The 7,781-nt window shown below is 45.2% G+C and overlaps 1 pseudogene across 1 annotated transcript; it reads left to right on the plus strand.

The window, feature by feature from the left end:
- The first annotated feature begins 424 nt into the window (after positions 1-424).
- LOC108524708 (small EDRK-rich factor 2 pseudogene) lies at positions 425-701 on the plus strand (annotated as a pseudogene). Its single transcript, XR_001884109.1, has one exon. The product of XR_001884109.1 is annotated as a small EDRK-rich factor 2 pseudogene (transcript).
- Positions 702-7,781: the final 7,080 nt, after the last annotated feature.

A 7,781-nucleotide genomic window follows, 5' to 3' on the forward strand; every position in this document is an offset into this window, starting at 1 on the left:
CTGAATTCCATAATTAAAGGAATAGATGTATATTAAGGCTCTACAATCAGTACAGTTCCAGGCACTGTACTAATTATGTGAGGTATTACCCTCCTCAGGGGGAAAAAGAGGACAGGGCTATGAAATCTATCAAGTATGGATCCAACTAGTAAGTGATGAAGCTAAACTCCAGGCTCCATGTGCTTGACCTCAGAGTCTGTGCTCCTTTGCTAAAGAGTGTTTCCTGCCTGAGGCAGAGGCTGCGCAGAGCTATGTATCCATGTATTCACCACAGTGCCTGAAACATAATAGGCATATCATATGTTGGAGGTGAACAAAAAAGCCAGAAACATCAAGAAAAGCAATACAAACTTGAATAGATGTCACTGAGAAAATAAGTGATTGAGAAGAAACAGCAAACCAGAAACACAAATCACAGGGGGACGTAACGGAGGCAGGTCGGAGCCGCTGCGGTCACCATGACCCATGGTAACCAGCGTGAGCTCGCCCACCAGAAGAATATGAAAAAGCAGAGCGACTCGGTTAAGGGACAGCGCCGAGATGACGGGCTTTCTGCTGCCGTCCGCAAGCAGAGGGACTCGGAGATCATGCAGCAGAAGCAAAAAAAGGCAAACGAGAAGAAGGAGGAACCCAAGTAGCTTTGTGGCTTCGTGTCCAACCCTCTTGCCCTTCGCCTGTGTGCCTGGAGCCAGTCCCACCAGGCTCCTGTAGTGCTCACAGGTCCCAGCACCAATGGCATTCCCTTTGCCCTGAGTCTGCAGCGGGTCCTTTTTGTGCTTCCTTCCCCTCAGGTAGCCTCTCTCCCCCTGGGCCACTCCCCGGGGTGAGGGGGTTACCCCTTCCCAGTGTTTTTTGTTCCTGTGGGGGTCACCCTAAAGTATTAAAAGTAGCTTTGTAATTCCTTGAAAAAAAGAAAGAAAGAAAGAAAGAAACACAAATCACAGGGCATTTGCACAAAGAGATTCAAAACAAAACTAAAAGGCACAAAACAATGCAAGAAAACTAAAAGACTTAGAACATAGATTAGAAAAATTGAAGTGAAAACAATAAGGAAACTATAGGAAATAGAGAAGTCTGACAATGTGGAAGTCATCATCAGAGAAATAAGGGAAGAAAACACAGCTGAATAGAAAAAAAAAACTGCATCATTTTTGTGATCATCTGTTTACTCTATTTGCCTTTTAAGATAGTCCGTTTTGGCCAGGTGTGGTGGCTCATGCCTGTAATCCCAGCACTTTGGGAGGCCAAAGTGGGCAGATCACAAGATCAGGAGCTTGAGACCAGCCTGGCCAACATGGCAAAACCCTGTCTCTACTGAAAATTGAAAAATTAGCCGGGTGTGATGGCAGGCATCTGTAATCCCAGCTACTCGGGAGGCTGAGGCAGGAGAACCACTCGAACCCGGGAGGCAGAGGTTGCAGTGAGCTGAGATCATGCCATTGCACTCCAGCCTGGGGAACAAGAGCAAGACTCTGTCTCAAAAAAAAAAAAAAAAGATAGTCGGTTCCATGAGGGTAGGAATCATCTCTCTCTTGTTTATTATTACATCTTCAGTGTTTAACACACTGTGTGACATAGGTAAGAGCTCTGCCAATATTTTGTTGAATAAAAGAAAGCCAAGCACAGATAATGAGAAGACATGTAAAACCCCATCAAAGAAAGATGCCTGTAGTGTTTTTAAAGCATTGCCTGAAGAGCTGGAGTCTACGCTCTTGAATCTGGGGAAGAATTATGGGTTCTTTAGTCACAGAATCTGACAGAAATGCTGTGATGTAACCTCTAAGACTAGGTCAAAAAGCTGATGATGCTTCCACCTGGTTATCTTGGACTACTTATTCTCCAGATATTTCCTCTAGGAGCCCAGTCATCACACGTCGTATGGAGAGGCCCTGTGGAAGCATACCAGCTGACAGGCAGCTTCAGTTATCCCAGCCCCATAACAGACATATGGGGGATGAAACCCCCAGATGACCCACCTTGCAGCTATGTGGGTCTCTTCTTGCTGAGATCCCAGACGTTGTGGAGCAGAGGCAAGCCAACCACCCTGTGTCCTCTCAAAATTACTGACCCACAGAATCCATAAACATAATAAAATTATTGTTATGCCATCAAGTTTGGGGTGGCTTATGATGTAGCAATAGAATAATCAGAACAATATCCACACTTTCTAAAGATATCTTTGTTGGGTGTTTAAATTTTTATTTATTTATTTATTTTATTATTCTTCTTATTTTTTGAGACGGAGTTTGGCTCTTGTTGCCCAGGCTGGCGTGCAGTGGTGCGATCTCGGCTCACCGCAACTTCCACCTCCCGGGTTCAAGTGATTCTCCTGCCTCAGCCTCCCAAGTAGCTGGGATTACAGGCATGCGCTGCCACGCCCGGGTAATTTTGTATTTTTAGTAGAGACGGGGTTTCTCCATGTTGGTCAGGCTAGTTTCAAACTCCCAACCTCTGGTGATCTGCCCACCTGGGCCTCCCAAAGTGTTAGGATTACAGGCATGAGCCACCGCACCCAGCCTAAAAAATATATATATAATTTTTAGAGATCCAAAGATAAGAATGATCTTAAGACTTGCTCCTGAGATGTTGTATAAGAGGAAGAGTTACAAGGAAATCTATGAGAACTGAGGTCTTGCCTCGTCAGGTTGACTTTTCTCTTTGAAGGCAACAGGAAATCATGTCACGGCCTACAAGCTCACACACACTCATAATTTCCATAATGTCCCTGCCCTGTACAGATCACTAGGAGGAGCAGTGGAAATCAAAGAGCACAAACATAGAGAATGAAAACAAAGATACAGCCGAGCGCGGTGGCTCACGCCTGTAATCCCAGCACTTTGGGAGGCCGAGGCGGGTGGATCACGAAGTCAGGAGATCGAGACCATCCTGGCCAACATGGTGAAACCCTGCCTCTACTAAAATACAAAAAAAAAAAAAAAAAAAAAATTAGCCAGACACAGTGGCGTTAGTGGCGTGTGCCCATGGTCCCAGATACTCAGGAGGCTGAGGCAGGGGAATCGCTTGAACCTGGGAGGCAGAGGTTGCAGTGAGCTGAGATCACACCACTGCACTCCAACCTGGTGACAGAGTGAGACTCTGTCTCAAACACACACACACACACACACACACACACACACACACACAAAGCTACAGAGACTCAAAAGAGTTCAATGAATTTACACATTAACAAAGTGGGGGAAATGTTAATATTTTAACTATAACCCACCATGGGGTACCCACCATGGGGTAGCGCTTTTCAAATTGCAAGGTCACAATCCATTCATGTGTCATGAAATCCAGTTAGTGGCTCTCAACCCACTTTTTTTTTTTTTAATGAAATAGAATATACTAGAGCATAATGAAATAGAAAATACCAGAGTTCATCATAAGGATGCTTAGCAAAAACTTCATATCCTCTGCCCAACTGCAATGAGTGGGGATAGAGACATGAAAAATACATGAACTGACTCGGATTTGGTCTTTTTTCCCCTGGTATATGCTGGTCAATTGGACTATCATTGTAACGGGAGGGTTAATGTTACAGGGTTGCAGCTAAAGTTGAAGCTAAGTTTAGTGTTATCGTACCTGCTGTTGGCAAAATTGTTGAGGCTTTCTAATGAATTTAGTTAAGAGCTTTTGGGGCATTGCAGCGACTAATGCCTGTAATCCCAACACTTTGGGAGGCCATGGCAGGTGGATGACTTGAGCCCAGGAGTTCAAGACCAGCCATGGGCAACATGGCAAAACTCTGTCTTGGCTGGGCACAGTGGCTCATACCTGTAATCTCAGCACTTTGGGAGGCCGAGGCAGGTGGATCACCTGAGGTCAGGAGTTCAAGACCAGCCTGGCCAACATGGTGAAACCTCATCTCTACTAAAAAATACAAAAATTAGCCAGGTGTGGTGGTGGGCGCCTGTAATCCTAGCTACTCGGGAGGCTGAGGCAGGAGAATCACTTGAACCCGGGAGGTGGAGGTTGTGGTGAGCCGAGATGGCGCAACTGCACTCTGGCCTGGGCAACAGAGTGAGATTCCATCTCAAAAAACAAAACAAAACAAAACAAAAAACCCTGTCTCTACAAAAAAATACAGAAATTAGCAAGGCATGATGGTGGGTACTTATGGCTCTAGCTACTTGGGGGGCTGAGGCAGGAAGATCACCTGGGCCCTGGAGGTCAAGGCTGCTGTGAGCTGTGATCATGCCATTGCACTCCAGCCTGGGCGACAGAAACCCTGTTTCAAAAAAAAAAAAAAAAAAAAGAGTTTTCAGTTCCTTTTTCACATTATTATCAATACAACACATTTTGAGTCTGCGACAATTTATTATACAAAATACTTTTAAATTGATTATTTAACAGAATAAATACAAAGGCAGGTTCAAGTTTAACTGATGGATCTGAAAGTATAAATTATGACAAACTGAGAAAAATACTTATTCTAATAAGCTGAATTTGATCTTACATTCTAAAGAAAAAAGTAAATGTAAGACAACATAATAAAAGTTATTTAAAATATGGTTATATCAAACATTCAAAACCAAACCAATGAAAAGGAATGTTTTTTTTTTTTTTTTTTCTTGAGACGGAGTCTCACTCTGTCACCAGGCTGGAGTGCAGTGGCACAATCTCAGCTCACTGCATCCTCTGCCTCCCAGGTTCAAGCAATTCTCCTGTCTCAGCCTCCCGAGGAGTAGCTGGGATTATAGGCATGCGCCACTATGCCCAGCTAATTTTTTGTATTTTTAGTAGAGATGGGGCTTCACCATGTTGGTCAGGCTGATCTCGAACTCCTGACCTCAGGTGATACGCCCACCTCGATCTCCCAAAGTGCTGGGATTACAGGTTTGAGCCACCACCCCTGGCCTGTTTTTTTCTTGAGATAGAATCTCGCTCTGTTACCCAGGCAGGAGTGTAGTGGCGTGATCTCGGCTCACTGCAACCTCCGTCTCCCGGGTTCAAGTGATTCTCCTGCCTAAGCCTCCTGAGTAGCTGGGATTACAGGTGCTCACCACCACACCCGGCTAGTTTTTGGATTTTTAGTAGAGACGGGGTTTTGCCATATTGGCCAGGCTGGTCTTGAATTCCTGACCTCAGGTGATATGCCCACCTCGGCCTCCCAAAGTGCTGGGATTACAGGAATGAGCTACTGCGCCTGGACTGACAGTGTATTCTTTGGTATTGATGTTCTCACAAGTGAAGGCTTAAAACCTTCAAAATAAAAATGATTCTTGGAAACACAGCATACCAAATGTGGTGATAATCCCCTTGAATATTTAAGAAGGAAAGAAAGAGATCTAAAGTTACTTGCACAGTTTCTTAGTCATTCTGTGACAGTCAGAAAGCATCACTGTCAGCTTATTTTAGGTGTATATTGTGTGTGCTCCCATGTTCAGTGATTAAAGTCAGTAGAAAACGACAACCAACCCAGCCAGGCAGGACTGCTAACAGACCAGACTCTTCAGGAGTAAAGAGTTGAGTCACCTTAGCAGTCAAGGAACCTTAACCAGCTGTTTTGTACTGAGAGCAAATGAGAGACATAATGGCTAATGGACGAAAGTAGTTATAAATGTTGGCTATGAGCCTATGATCAGTTGTGAAAATAAGGACTGTAATAGTTAGAAATATTTCTTCCTTATTTTGATATGAAACTATTTGTGTTTATATTAACCAATTTTTCCGTCTCCCAGCCAGTCTCCTACCATATAATATAAGAAATCTTGTTTTTGTGGTGTTTTTTTCTTTTTTTGAGACAGAGTCTTGCTCTGTCGCCCAGGCTGGAGTGCAGTGGTGTGATCTCAGCTCACTACAACCTCCGTCTCCTGGCTCCAAGCGATTCTCCTGCTTCAGCCTCCCAAGTAGCTGGGATCACAGGCACATGACACCACGCCTGGCTAATTTTTGTAATTTTAGTAGGGATGGGTTTTCTCCATGTTATCCAGGCTGGTCGCGAACTCCTGACTTCAGGTGATCTGCCTGTCTCAGTCTCCCAAAGTGCTGGGATCATAGGTGTGAGCCACCGCGCCCCGCCAAGCAATGTTAATAGTAGCTAACTCCCTATTTCAGTATTTTTTTTTTTTTTTTTTTGAGACGGAGTCTCGCTCTGTCGCCCAGGCTGGAGTGCAGTGGCCGGATCTCAGCTCACTGCAAGCTCCGTCTCCCGGGTTTACGCCATTCTCCTGCCTCAGCCTCCCAAGTAGCTGGGACTACAGGCGCCCGCCACGTCGCCCGGCTAGTTTTTTGTATTTTTTAGTAGAGACGGGGTTTCACCGGGTTAGCCAGGATGGTCTCGATCTCCTGACCTTGTGATCCGCCCGTCTCGGCCTGCCAAAGTGCTGGGATTACAGGCTTGAGCCACCGCGCCCGGCCTATCTCAGTATTTTAATGCCAGTGTATCAAGAGGGAGTATAACCTAGCTAGAAGAGGAATAAACTCCCCCAAAGATAAATAAAAGAACTTTGTGAAGTGGCCTCATTACCCAAAGTTCCTTGCCTCATGCCAAGAAAATCGAGGACGTGGACACACACAAGGAGTAAGTTGGACAGCAAAGGTTTAATGGGTGAAAGAGAGAGAAAAGAGGCTCTCCTTCAGAGGAGATGGTGTCTCATTTACATAGGGCACAAGAAATTGCTCGGACCAGGTGTGCCATTTGCATAGCTCACAAAAGAACCTGGCCATCCCACCCTAATGTTTTATTATTTTAGATTTGCAGATGGGGTCTTTACCTGGTCAGAACCACGTTGCCTGCTTTGTTTTGTTTTGTTTTATTTTGTTTGGAGACAGAGTCTCACTCTGTCGCCCAGGCTGGAGTGCAGTGGCCCGATCTCTACTCACTCACTGCAAGCTCCCTCTCCTGGGTTCACGCCATTCTCCTGCCTCAGCCTCCCGAGTAGCTGGGACAACAGGTGCCTGCCACCACGCCCAGCTAATTTTTTGTATTTTTAGTAGAGACGGTGTTTCACCGTGTTAGCCAGGATGGTCTCGATCTCCTGACTTCGTGATCCACCCGCCTCGGCCTCCCAAAGTGCTGGGATTACAGGCGTGAGCCACCGCGCCCGGCCAGTTACCTGCTTTTTCACTGCACATGTGGTGAAAAAGAAAAGGGAAGAGGGAACCTCCATGTTGAATATTCCTGGCTTCCAGGTATCGCTTTTCTATTAGCACAGCTGCCCGCATTTACCTATGCAAGCTTTTAGCTTGCTTGTCTGTGCTTGTAGCTTGGTTTTTCAGGCTGCTTTCTGTTAGAAAAGAAATGATTTTGGGGTTGCTTTTTACTACAAGGAAATCTTACTGAGGACTCTTTTACCCTCACTGTCTGCCTAAATAACTTCTTTCTAGCTCCTGTATCATTTGTATACATTTTTTTGGGGAAATGTTAGCATGTTTTTGTTTGAATGAGGGATAGTTGCACTGTATTAGGCAGAGGCATGATTTTGTTACTTTCTCCACTTGGAAACTAAGTATGATTAAAAGAGGTATGTAAAGCCAGGTGCAGTGGCTCACGCTTGTAATCCCAGCACTTTGGGAGGCCAAGACAGATAGATCATTTGAGGTCAGGAGTTTGAAACCAACCTGACCAACAATGGTGAAACCCTGTCTCTACTAAAACTACAAAATTAGCTGGGCGTAGTGGCTCACGCCTATAATCCCAGCTACTTGGGAGGCTGAGGCAGGAGAATTGCTTGAACCTAGGAGGCAGAGGTTGCGGTGAGCTGAGATGACGCCATAGAGCTCCAACCTGAGCAACAAGAGCGAAACACCTTCTCAAAAAAAAAAAATTTTTTTTT

Source organism: Rhinopithecus bieti, unplaced genomic scaffold, assembly GCF_001698545.2.
Source record: "Rhinopithecus bieti isolate Rb0 unplaced genomic scaffold, ASM169854v2 scaffold_2432, whole genome shotgun sequence".
NCBI classification, from domain to species: domain Eukaryota; kingdom Metazoa; phylum Chordata; class Mammalia; order Primates; family Cercopithecidae; genus Rhinopithecus; species Rhinopithecus bieti.